Source organism: Tupaia chinensis, unplaced genomic scaffold (genome assembly GCF_000334495.1).
Source record: "Tupaia chinensis unplaced genomic scaffold, TupChi_1.0 Scaffold000627_1, whole genome shotgun sequence".
NCBI classification, from domain to species: Eukaryota; Metazoa; Chordata; class Mammalia; order Scandentia; family Tupaiidae; genus Tupaia; species Tupaia belangeri.
Window position 1 is genome coordinate 7,216,348 of NW_006160147.1, and position 13,111 is coordinate 7,229,458.

Genomic DNA, 13,111 nt, shown 5'->3' on the forward strand with positions numbered 1-13,111 from the left:
TTCAGCAGGGATTTGAGTGCACATAAGCAGTGACAAAAAAAAAAAAAGGATAAATAGCAGGTTTGTTCATGGAAGAGGCTTATTCATCCCTATAGGGTTTTTTTCATTTTAGGTTTATGGCTTAGTGGGGAATATCCCTTTAATTGGGATTGTAATATAACGATGGAACCTGTCGACATTTACAAGAGAGATGGGAGGGTAATTCTTCCTAACTTGTTTGTTGTTATTATTATACACTGGCTCCTTTAGGATGCTCTGTATAAAGGAAGCAGACAATCAGGCTGATCAGAGACAAAGTAAGCCAGTTAAAGAGGAAGGGAACAGAGACTAACAGCCACAGGATCTTCCTGGAGTGAGCAGCTGCTTGGAAGTCAGATGCAATGGTCTTGATGAAGGTTCTTGTACTTGGCTATGCAGAGTATTTTGTACATGCGTTGTCTCATTTAATCTTCACGATAACGACAAGGTAAGAGTTACAGTCCCATTTGCCAGATGAGGAAACTGAGGAAGAGCAAGGTTAGGTAATCTCTCCCAAAGTGTCAGTCATGATAGTTGGAAATCAATCCAACCAGGAGGATGGCTAGGAATGGAGCTCTTACTTGCTACTCCATTCTGCCTTTTTGTACAGTAAGAAAATGATTCTCTCCACAGTCTAGTGTACAGGGTGGGAGAAGGGTCTCTTTTCTGAGCCTGACTTTCCTGGGGGAAGGAATTTCTAAGCCATTCTACCCTATGTCCTGTAAAATATATATGAAAATAGCAGGGCTTCCCTGTCTGGCACCCTTACAGAGGGTCACAGCATGAGTTAAATTCTACACAAATTGTCCATCTAAACAGAATTTACTTTAAGATCTCTTTGGAGTTGTAGGCCAGGCTGAAGAAACTAAGGACAGAATTAAGGAACCCAGAAAGAAACCACAGTAGCCATTACTACCAATACTCAACTCTAGAACAAAACCCGTTATTCAATGGAAACCATAAAGTGCTTCCTAAACTGTGAAACAGAACTTCATCCAACTCAGCTGTATAGATATTAAAAGAACTTTTTGGGCCAGCCTGTGCTAAATCACACAGACCCAGCACATGGTTTGAGTCCCAGACCCAAGGTCTTGAAAACCATGACAAGTGTGTGTGTATGAGTGTCCAAAAATCTCAAATGGAGGGAGAAATGGAGGAAGAGGGATTGTGGAGTGTCCCTGCCCCATGGTGGTGGTGGTGGGGAGGTGCTTTCTCGCTTTCCTTCTCTCTGTCTCTCTGGTGAGTATGTGTACCCTCTAGCAAATTTCTTTTTTTCTAAATGAAAAAAAAAAAATTTTTTTGTTTTAGAGTTTTGCTTTTTTGTTGAGGAAAAAAGTAAAAGAATTCTGAAAACGATCTAAATGGTTATAGTGATTGAATGCATAAATCAAAATAATAAGCAATAATAAAAAAGAATTCTGAAAGCAATATAAAAAACTCAGTAAACTCACCATCAAAATTTATCAAAATGTTGACATTAATTTCACATCTTTTTTTATTTTTAAGTAAATTTAAAAGTGTAGTAAAATTAAAGGCTTTCTTCCTTCACTAATCCCATTCACCTTCCTTCTTGTTGTGTGTAAACTTTACTCAGGAGTTGGTGGCATACAACAGCGTGCTTTTCATACCTTTACTACATACTGATTTTCTTCATAATATATGCTATAGTTATACTTCAAAACATATATAAAATACATTTGTATATGCAGTTTTTATATAAACTATCTGCACTTTTTTTCATTTAAAATTTTTAAGTTCATTCACGTTGCAATAGACACATCAAATTTATTTTATTATCTGCATGGCATTCCACTGTATGACTAAACTGTGGCTTATATATCCCTCCTTTGTTGATGATATTTAAGTTGTTTTCAATTTTTCTCTGTCAAAAACAATGCTGTAATAAGCACTTATGTACATATCTGCATGGGTACGTAATACAAGTAATTTTCTAAGAGTCGAGTCACTGGGTTATAAAGTATTTCTACCCTTGCCCATATCGATAATGTCAATGTCAAATTATCTTCCAAGGTACTAGTCTTTGTACTCACTAGTACTGAATGAAGACTCACATTTTCCCACATTGTGGTTTTAATTTACACCTTCTGGTTCTAATTTGTATTTCCCTTAATACTAATGAGGTTATACTTTATTTCATATGTTTACTGGCCATTCATGTTTCTATTTTTATAAATTTCCTGTTAAAATATACGTTCTATTTTTTTCCCTCCCTTTTATTTATTTTTTTTTTTTTAGAGATTTTTTTGCCTCAGCGTGTATGTGCTCACCAAAGAGAGAAAGATACAGAGATAGTGAGAAGGAAAGTGAGAAATTACCTCCCAGGGTGACTGGCCATGCCATAATCCCCCTTCTCATCTATTCTTCTCCTGGGATCTTGGATATGTACACATTCCCTTCTCCTCCATTCCTTTCCTAGGATAGCTTGGGTGTGTACACGCATGCACCCGGTGTGATTTTCAATCCACTGAGTCTGGGAATCGAACTGCAGCTGGACATGTGGGAGTCCAGCAACGTAAGCACTGTATTACCTGCTGGCATTTCCCCTCCCTTTTATGACAGAGAAAAAGAGAAATAGGGAAAGGGAGAAAGGCAAAGATAGCAATACGTAATTCTGCTGTGTTATGATCTTCCTGCAACTATGCCTAGGGTGTTAAGGTCAGCCTGAAAACTAACCCAGACCTCCCATGTGACTTCCGACCTCCCAAGCGCTGTCCCACACTCACTGTACATATTCTATTTTTCTATTGGATTGCCTTTATCCTACTCTTTAAAGGAGCACTTTATGTATTCTGGTCACTGATATGTATATGCATTATGAATACTTTCTTTTCTATTTTCTTTATGTTACTTTTAGTTTTGCAGAAGTTTTTAAATTTTAACAGCAAGATTTGTCACTCTTGTTCTTTATGGTTTATTGTGTCTTGTTTCAGAAATCCTTTTCTGACTGCAAGTTTATAAAGCTATTTTTTTATACTTTTTCTGAAAATAAATTTAACTTTTTATATTTATGTTTTAAATAGAGCTGGAATGAATTTTTGTGCAAAGTATGGGATACGGATATCATTTTATATTTTCCATATATGTAGCAAATGTTTTTTTGTCATTTTTAATTAGACTGTTCCATTAATTTAAAAATACCACCAGTGTAATATGCTTTATCTATATAGGCGTGAGTTTATTTCTAATCTTACTGTCATCTTTTTTAGCTATTTTTTTATATCCCCATACTAAAACCTAACTCATAATGAATATATATTTTCATTAAGTATTGATAAACATGCAGAGTGGGTACTTGTATGTTAATTTTCTTAGATGCTCTTGACCTTTGCTCTGCTCTATCAACTTTAGCATTCATTTATCAACTTGTATGGAAATCTCTCTTTGTGCCAGTCCTGTAGTGCAACAGTCAAACCCTATGCATAGGCAACTGGATCCCACATGGCTGACCATTATTCAGATTCCAGCCCTCAAGTTTTGAAAAACTGGGCACACATACTTGAATGTCTAAACTTCTGATGGGATGGAGAACTGGATGAAAAAGCACTGCAGTCTGACCATAAAATAAAATTTTATTTTTATTGGAGAGAATTTTTTCACATACTTGAATATTCCCATTCATAAATACAGCATACCCCCTCACTGACTTGCATATTTGCATCATCAATGATTACTTTTCTCCCTTGTTTATTTCACTGTATTACAAGTATTTTGAAAGATTTGTTTTTAAGTCACTTTTTTGGGCTGTTATTATAAAGAGAGTCTTGTGCTATTTTCACTATTTGTTAACAATATTTAAGAATCATCATTTTATTTTTTTCTCATTTATTGAGATATAATTTACATCAATAAAGGAATACATTTTAAATGTATAGTTCAATGAGTTTTTAAAATATATTCACACAAAATTGTTTATAATATTATCTTAATAGATGTAGAAATTGTAATGATGTCTCCTCTTTCATTCTTTATATTGATAATGTTATTTAAGCCAAGTTAATTAACAGCAGTGTTTATATGTCTGCATTTTTGATTTTCTGTTGCTTAGTTCTATCATTTCACTATAATTATGTGTCTATTTTTTCTCATTTTTGGCAATTTAACTCTATGTATTTTGAGATATTATTATAATTACATCCATATTTAGAACTGCTATATCTTCTTGATAAATTGTTACTTTAATTGGTATTAAATGTCTCTCTTTGTTTTCTATAATAGACCTTGTTCTAAAGGTGACTTGTCTAATGTTAATTGTCATTTAAGCCTTCTTTTGATGACTACCTTCAAGGTATAACTTTCTCTATCCTTTTACTTCAAACCTATCAGTATTTTTATTAAAGTGAGTCTCTTACAGATGGTACAAAGGTGGATCTTGATCTTTTTATTCAATCTAACAAACAATTTGACTTTCGATCATTTACATTTGATGTAATTATTGAGGTTGTTAACCATTAAATTTGCTATCTTACTATTTGAGACTTATCTGTTTATTATTTTGTCTCTTTGCTTTGTTGTCTTCTTTTTAGATTTATTTTATTTTAAATTCTGTTTAACCTTTAGTATTGACTTATTAGCTGTAACTCTTTTGTTTGTTTATTTTTGCTTTTGCTATAGGGTACATGTACTCTGGGAGAGAGACAAAGAGAGGAAAAGTGAGAAATAATCCCCTGGGGGATGACCATGCTGCAAACCTTTCTCCTCTATTCTTCTCTTGGAATTTCAAGCACATGCATACACGCAACCAGCGTGAGTGTCAAGCTACCAGGTCCAGGACTCAAACTATGGTCAGCTGTGTAGGAGTCCAGAAGCTTAACTACCATGCAACCTGTTGGCCTCTATAACTCCTTGTTTTATGGAGAGTTTAGAGTTTGTATATGTTACATACAGTAGCTTACTTTAAAAAAATGTTATACTAATTTTTATATAATGTATGAAACTTATAATTGAATGTTTCTCTCCCTTCTATTTTTTATAATATTATTGCCACACATTTTACTTTTTTTTCTGTGATAAGCTCCATAACACATTATCAGTACTTGCTTTAAACAGCAAATTATCTTTTTTAAAGTAAATTCTTATTGTAGAATAATTTTATATTTGCAGGTAAGTTGCAATGGTAAACAGAGTTCCCACATATCCTTAACCCAATTTCCCCTAATATTATTGGGCTGTTGGGAAAGTCTTGATGCATTTTTTCATAGGAAAACACAGAAAATGCGTCATGACTTTTCCGACTACCCAGTAATATCTTACATAATGATGGTAATTTGTCAAAACTAAGAACTAACATTGATATGTTACTTTTAACTAACTAGACTTTAGGAGATTATAAAAGTTTCTAATATATTTTTAATAAGACAATTATCTTTTTGTGTTTGTTTTTGAAAATGGAAAATTCATTTGAGGTTGTGAGCAATAAAGAGAGACTCAAGCCAGCTTCATGGTCTGGTGATTAAGACAGTCAGATTCCACGTAGCAAACTGTACAGTTTGAGTACTAGACCTAGTGGCTTAAGAAACATGCTGGGCACATGTGGGTACATGTCCAAAATCCTGAAAGGAGAGATAGATGTAGAAGAAGGGATTGCAGGGTGATCATTCCCCATGAAGAATGCTTTCTCTTCTCCCTCTGTCTCTCTCTGGCAAGCATATATACCCTCTAGCAAATAAATAAATAAATAAATAAATAAATAGATCCTATATATGATTTACTCAGTTTCCTCAATAGCAACATCATGTGAAACTATAGTACAATATCATAATCCAGATATTGACACTGATTCAATCAAATGACTGAAAAGACAAAACCTATCATCATCACGAGGAACCCTCCTGCTGCCCTTCTATATCCACACCCACTTTCCTCTTATGTTTCCTATTTTCCTTCCTGCCAAATCCTTAGCACTTCATCTCTGGCAACCACCAATGTGTTCTCCATCCCTGTAGTTTGTTGTTTCCATCTTGACATATAAATAAAATCATAGAGAATATAAACTTTTAAGATTGGCTTTTTCACTGAGCACATTCTTCTGGGATGTTTCTAGCCCTGACACTTTATGAATAAAGCTACTATGACATCCATGTGCAGATTTTTGAGTGAGTATATGTTCTTATTTCTCTGAAATTGATGCCCAGTTGGACAGTTGTTGGGTTATATGGAAGTTGCCTATTTAGCTTTTGAATAAGCTGCCAAACTCTTTTCCAGAGTTTTTGTTCCATTTTAGATTCCCATCAGCAATGTGCATGTGTTTCAGATGTGTTTCTATTTCTACACTTTCACCAGCTTTCAGTGTTATCATTATTTTTAAATTTTATCATTTTAATAGGTATGTTTTAATTTATTATTGTCATTTTAATTTTTACTTTTTTGATGTCTAATGATGGTGAACAACTTTTCATATGCTTATTTGCCAAATGTATAATTGACCTTTAGTATCTTTTGACCATATTCTAATTGGATTGTTTAGGCTTTTTTTTTTTTCCTCCCTGTCAACTAGCCTTTTGATGATATATGCTTTGGAGATATTTTTTCCTAGTCAATAGCTTGTATTTTCATCTTATCTAGATCTTCTGTAGAGAAAAAGTTCATAATTTTGACGTTGTCATTGTCACTTTTTTAAATGGGTCATGCTTTTGGTGTTAAGTCTAAGGGCTTTTTGTCTAGTTCTGAATTTCAAAGAATTTATTCTATATTTGCTTCTAAAAGTTTTATAGCTTTATGTTTTGCTTTAAGTTTATGATATATTTTGAGCTAATTTTGTACAGGTGTACAAAATTTTGGCATATGTCCAATTCCTTTGGCACCATTTGTTTGAATAGCTACCTTTCCTCATTAAATTACTGTTGTTGAACCTTATTGAAAACAATTTATAAGATTATGTTTATCTACTTTGGGGTTTTACTTTCTATTCCATTGGTAAATTTGTATATTCTTTTGATTACTTTAACTGAACTCTGATAGGCTGATTTCTACTACTTTATTCTCCATTTACAAAATTGTTTTATCTAGCATAGTTTCTTGTTTCGATTTTGTCTATGTGGATGTGCGTATTATTTTGATACATTTTAGAATAACATATATATATACATATATATATATATAAATTATGGAATTTTGATAGAAATTGTGTTAGAATTATATTTCATTTTGGGAATAATTGATATCTTCATTATATTGAGTCTTCCAATCTATGGACATAGTATGTCTGTTCCTTTACTTTGAGCTTCTTTGATTCTTTCATGAGCATTTTGTAGTTCTCAGCAAACCAGTTTTGTTAGATTTACAACTATGCATTTTTTATTATAATTATCTCATTTGCTGTGCTCTTGCTGAACTTACTGTTCATTGGAGAATTTTTTTAGAATTATTTTTTATTTAACCTTATTTATTATTATTATTATTATTATTATTAATTTTCCAGTTTAATCAGAAAGAGAGAGAGAGAGAGGAAAAATGAGAAAGCAAGCTGGCAGGTTTGGGATTCGAACCGTGGTAAGCCATGTGGGAGTCCAGTGCCTTTAACCACCATGCCACCTGCTGACCCTCATTGGGGAATTTTTTAAATTTAATTTCTTGGGAACCAGCAGTTAGCGTAATGGTTATGTCACTCGACTCCCACGTAGTTGACCGCGGTTCGCGTTCCGTGGCTTAAAACTCACGTCAGGCACATGTGCGTGCATGCCCAAGATCCCGAGAGGAGAATGGAGAGAAGGGATTGTGGCGTGACCATCCCCCCCTAAGGGGTGATTTCTCGCTTTCTGTCTCTATGTCTCTCTCTGTCTGTCTGGCGAGCGCATGCGCCCTATAGCAAAAACCTCTCCCCCCCAAAAAAAATTTAATTTCTTGGTATATCCTACGTAAATGGTCAGATCATGTGAAAATAAGAGCTATTTTATTTCATCATTTCTAATATGTATTCCTTTTATTTCTTTATCTTTTTCTTGCCTTCTAGTGTGCTACTTGAACTTTTTTTAGAATTAAAATTTATCTATAGTATTTTTGAGCTTGCCTTAAGTTTAACTTTTTCCTCGATTACTCCAGGTACTACATTATATATTAAGTAACTTATTACAGTTTACTGGTGTAGCTGTTTTATCAGTTCAAGTAAAGTGTGAAACCTTTCATTTTTACATCTCCTGGTTAAGTATTTTTAATATTTTCTCTATGTATATTTGGAACCACCTCAGACTGTTAAATTTTTACTTGAACTGTTAAATGTTATTTAGAATACTCAGAAGAGAGGAAATGTATTGTATTTACCCATGCTTTTACTCTCTTCATTATTCTTTTTTCCTTCTTAATGTTCCTAGATTATTACTTTTATAATTTCCTTTCTGTTTATAGAACTTTCTTAATTATTCTCTTAGGGTAGGACTGTTGGTGAAATTTTCTCTTAGTTTTTCTTTCTCTGAGAATGTCTTGATTTTCATTTTCTTCCGGGAAAATAGTTTTGATAGATATAGAATTCAGGGTTGACATGGTTTTTCTTCTTTCAGTAGTTGAAAAATGTGCAAAAATCCTTTTGACATTCTGGTTTCTGATGAAAAAATCCACTATTATTCAAATTATTTTCAATGTAATTTTTCTCAATATTTCAACTTTTCTTTGTCTGACTTTCAGACGTTTGACCATTATATATCTGAAGTAAGATATCTTTTCTGCTTATTCTATCAGAGATTTACTCAGCCTCTTGATTTTTTTGTTTATACTTGCCTTTTAAAAAATGGATATTTCATATTTCAGAGTACTGAGCAAGAGAACACAGTGCTCTTAGTTACAGTTTAAGAAGACTACTCTGGGTGCTACAGTATAAGGAAACAGAAGCAGAGGCAGTAACAATAGTTTTGACCACGGTGACAGCAGTAGAGATGATACAATGTGGCGGGGTAAAAGGTAGGTTGCAAAGGTAAACCTGACAGGATTTTCAACAGATTGGATATTAAATTTAACAGGAATGAAGGAAGCAAAGATAACTCATATATGCTTGACCTGACAACTCATGAGTGGTCATGCAATTTTTAATATTTAGAAGAAGTGGGTTATAATTGTGAACAAGAAATCCAGACAACTCTATGGACAGCTTAATTTTAAGGCATGCAAGTGGATATATTGAGGTTAAAAAAGCACAAGGTAAAGTTGACTTGGAAGATTTTTAAATACAGAAATATCAATATGTACCATATTTCATCAACTCTAAGTCTTCATCAATTTTAAGATGTATCCTTAAGAAGAAAAAAAAATACTACCAATTAAAGTATTGCATAATACCTTTCATGATGCAGTAATTGGTAATACTTCTAAGTTGTTCTAATTACTTTTTCAAAGTATTTACAAATTTTCCTACCTTCACCTGTGTTAATAAGTGTGTGACAGGTAGTCCTGTTGCATATATTTCAGTAACAAAATATAAAAGAACTTCTCTTGAAGATATCTTACTTTCTTAGAATCTGTAGAGCACTTGGTTGTTGCTTTGAAATAAAAAAAGAAAGTTTTATAATTCTATATTCCTTCATATTGTTCTGTTTCCATGTTTTTCTTCCTACATAATAATAATGATCTCGATGCCAAATCATTGTATTTTTAAAATTTATTTTAAACAAGTATGTAGTACCATCAATCTCTCAGTTTCTACTGAAGTTTAGATAATATTCACAATGATGACCAAATTTCACAGTGTAAGGTATGAAGACCTAAATAAATCAAGACCACTACTTGAATGGCAACTATTTGAGGATATATCCTGATTCAGAGATATGAAAAGATGAAACCATGTGTGTCGTAGATTTGATGAAGTGTGGCAAGTATTTCCATGATGGAAAAAATTGAGATCATGTAGTAAAAATGTCAAAAAGAGTAGAGATGAGGTCTGAGGTCTGAGTCTTAGAACAAATGAGCAAAGGAGACTAAAATAAAGAAGCCAATGACAAAAGAGGGGGAGGAAATCGAATGCTGTTCCTGACAAGTCAAGGAAGACAGTATTTAGAGAAGGAAGGAGTGATGTCAAATGCTGCAGAGAAAATGCAGAGGAAGATTGAGAATTGACTACTGGAATTGAAAACATGGTAGTTTTTGGTGACCTTAACAAGCACTGTTTCTTAGATGTCCTAGCGAGAGTGACCTGAGGAATTAGCAGGAAATGTAAAGTGGAAAAGTAAAGACAAGTTGTCCATGCCTGTTATGGTCATTTTTATTTTTTGTTTTATTTTGCTTTGTTTTTATAAGGGAATGTAGAAAAACAGGGACAGTAGCTAGAAGGAAACAAGGCTTAAAAAAATGTGTACTTTTTATATTTGGAGATTATATAGTATTATATATTTATATTTATATATAGGAAACCAATAGAGAAAGAAAGCTTGACTATGTCAATGAAAGAAAGCAAGATCCTTGCTTAGATGTGAAGGAGTAGGATTCAGTGTCATCTAAGTCTCTATTCTATGCCTAGGTTGTATAATTTTTTATGTCTAAATCTTCTAGGCTAGGAATACCTTTATGGCTGATATTATGCTCCATTTACTTTTTAATATCTAATTGATGAAGAATAGCAAAGTGTACGTTAGTATGTGCTCTGGAGGCAGACTCCTAGACTCAGAAACTAAATTCCAAAGACACTTGATTAGAAACATCGTAAGACCTGGACACTTAGATAGCTGTGTTCTTCAATTAACTATTCGCTGCATTTTCTATGCTTTTGTTTTCTCATCTATAAAATGAGGATAATGATATTACTTACATGTTAGGAAAATCACAGTATGAATGCCTATAAAGTGTTTACAATATTGCCTGAAATGTTACAAATGTATAAGAATGAGCTACTGATACCAAGTATAAAATTTAGCACACCGCATGCATTGATACATGAGTGAATGAATGAATAATACTGAAAAATATCTTTATAAGTTAAATATTTCCTAATATAACCCTTTTTTGGCCCTAGCCTTGAACTCTGTTCTCAACACAGCTAAAATTATTTAACCCCCGCCTTTAGACTCAGCCTCACGCTAGTATCTGGAGACCAGTTCTGACCTGAGGTAAGAAAGATTTCAGGAGTTACTGGTTGGATGGTTAGCTTTAACCTAGCACCCCAATTTTGCCAACTGAAGTGGGCATCTGCATTTTTTTTTTCTTGTGCTCAAGACATCTTCTTTCTCAGTCATTCTTGCCTCTCTGATTGTTTCCACGTCTATTTCTTTGTCCATTTTGACTCTATAATCTGGCTTTGCCTTGCTGTGCTCCCTAGATGGTAAACTCCACTTAGTTGTGCGTGTGACTTTGGAATGGGTATTAAGCTCCCAAGGCTCTCCTGTAATTAATGTTCATAATTAGTATAAATACGCTGCAGAGATTTGCAGCACAATATGCCATACATGGACCTAATTGGGACCACAGGACTTTAGCCCCAATTCTGAGGCCTTTCGGATATGGGAATTAAAGGCGTATGAAGGGGTCTAAAAGAGCTAATAAGGCATCTGAGAATTAAGTAATTAATGGATCGAGTGCTATCTTTAAAATATTGCAAAAACGCTTCTCACCAGTCCTGCTTCTCTGATGGCAAAAATCTTGATGTAAGATCCTTTTTCCCACCTTTCCAGTTTGTGGGGGGTGGAGGTTCCCCTCTTGGGGGACATCTAAGGAGAGTATAGCTTTGGATTGCATTTCCTTACACCTGTGGCTTTGGGAGATAATTCAAGCTTTATCAGCAAGTTGCCACGGAGTAGAATGTTGAAGCAATTTCTGAATAATCCACATTGAAGAAGAAGAAAATATTTATTTCTTGGCTTAGTTATTCTGCATGGCTTTATTTTTGTGAATCAGTCAGTAAAGCAACCATGCCACGAGTACAAGGTACATAATAGGAATTCGTTAAATATTTGCTGGGTGGATGAATCTTTTGTTCAAAATGCTAATTATTATTAATAATTCTTAATCATTCTGGTTTGCACTTACATTCCATAGGCATTCTCATTTGCTAGTTTGGATAAGAAGTTCAAATTCTGTTCCATAAGTGGGGCTTAGTTTATCCAGCTGTGGAAGAAAACCCGGCTCTCTTACTGATGCTTTCTTGTAAAGCATTTTCTTTTTTCTTTCTTTCTTTTCTTTTCTTTTTTATTTGCTATTGGGCACATGTGCTCCCTGGAGAGACAGAGAGAGAGAGAAAGTGAAAAAGTAACTCCCTTCTCCCCCCACCAGGGATGGCCATGCCACAATTCCTTTTCAGCACGCATACACACACCCAACGTGTTTGTCAAGTTGCCAGTTTCAGGACTCGAACCTCATAGTCAGCCATGTGGGATCCAGCACCTTACTCACCACGCTACCTGCTGACACAGTATTTTCTTTTTTTATAATTTACCAGATAATGTTGCACCCCTCACTCTTTTCTTAATCTGAGCGGTTGAAACCTGATGCCACAGTGGTCTTTGAATTTTGTGAGGGAAAAAAATTAGTTAAGCACCTAGTTGCCTTTATGTGGATGAAATAAATGAGAAAAAAAGACAAGGTCATAGACACGGAAGGGTCTGGATTTTTTTTCCCCCTCACTCTCTTCCTGAGAACAGAGGGAACCTGGAAAAGAAGCTGGAGTTAGGAGAACCTAGAGTGGTGGGCATCAGGCAGAGAAGAGCGGAGTTCACCTGTTCTAACGGAGCACTCCTCTATCAGGCAGTCCAAATCTCCTGCCTGCTAGAATACAAAGACGAAGGATGGCATCATCCAGTGCTGCCCAGTGTGGTAACCAGGAGCCGCTGTGGCTACTGAGCACCTGAAGTGTGGCTAGTAGGACAGCAGAAGTGAATTCTTGCTTTACTTCATGTAAATCAGTTTAAACTTAAATAACCATGTGTAGCCAGTGGCTGCAGCCTCAGACATCACAGGTCTGATCTGTTGTTATGAGAGATAGATTTGTGAGTGTTAGAATATGTAACGGATTACTTTAACCTGTGTTCTATTTCTTCTGGCCCTAGGGAAGTTGCCAAAGCGGTTGCAGTTACACAATTGGTTTGTGGAGAGTGTAAGGCGGTATTCAGTGTATTCAAATAGTGTCAAATGAATAACCCACCAAACAGTCCTCCTTTTAGAA

At 34.5% G+C, this 13,111-nt stretch overlaps 1 long non-coding RNA gene across 3 annotated transcripts in view; it reads right to left on the reverse strand.

Moving 5' to 3' along the window:
- LOC102499253 (uncharacterized) overlaps positions 1–13,111 on the reverse strand; it is a 99,033-nt gene that overhangs the window by 5,817 nt on the left and 80,105 nt on the right. The window contains exon 5 of one of the 3 annotated variants that reach the window (XR_336134.1): positions 11,980–12,165. The exons of the other annotated variants lie outside the window; for them this stretch is intronic. This is a non-coding gene — a long non-coding RNA (uncharacterized LOC102499253). The remainder of the gene's footprint in view (positions 1–11,979; positions 12,166–13,111) is intronic. 3 annotated transcript variants of the gene reach the window in all.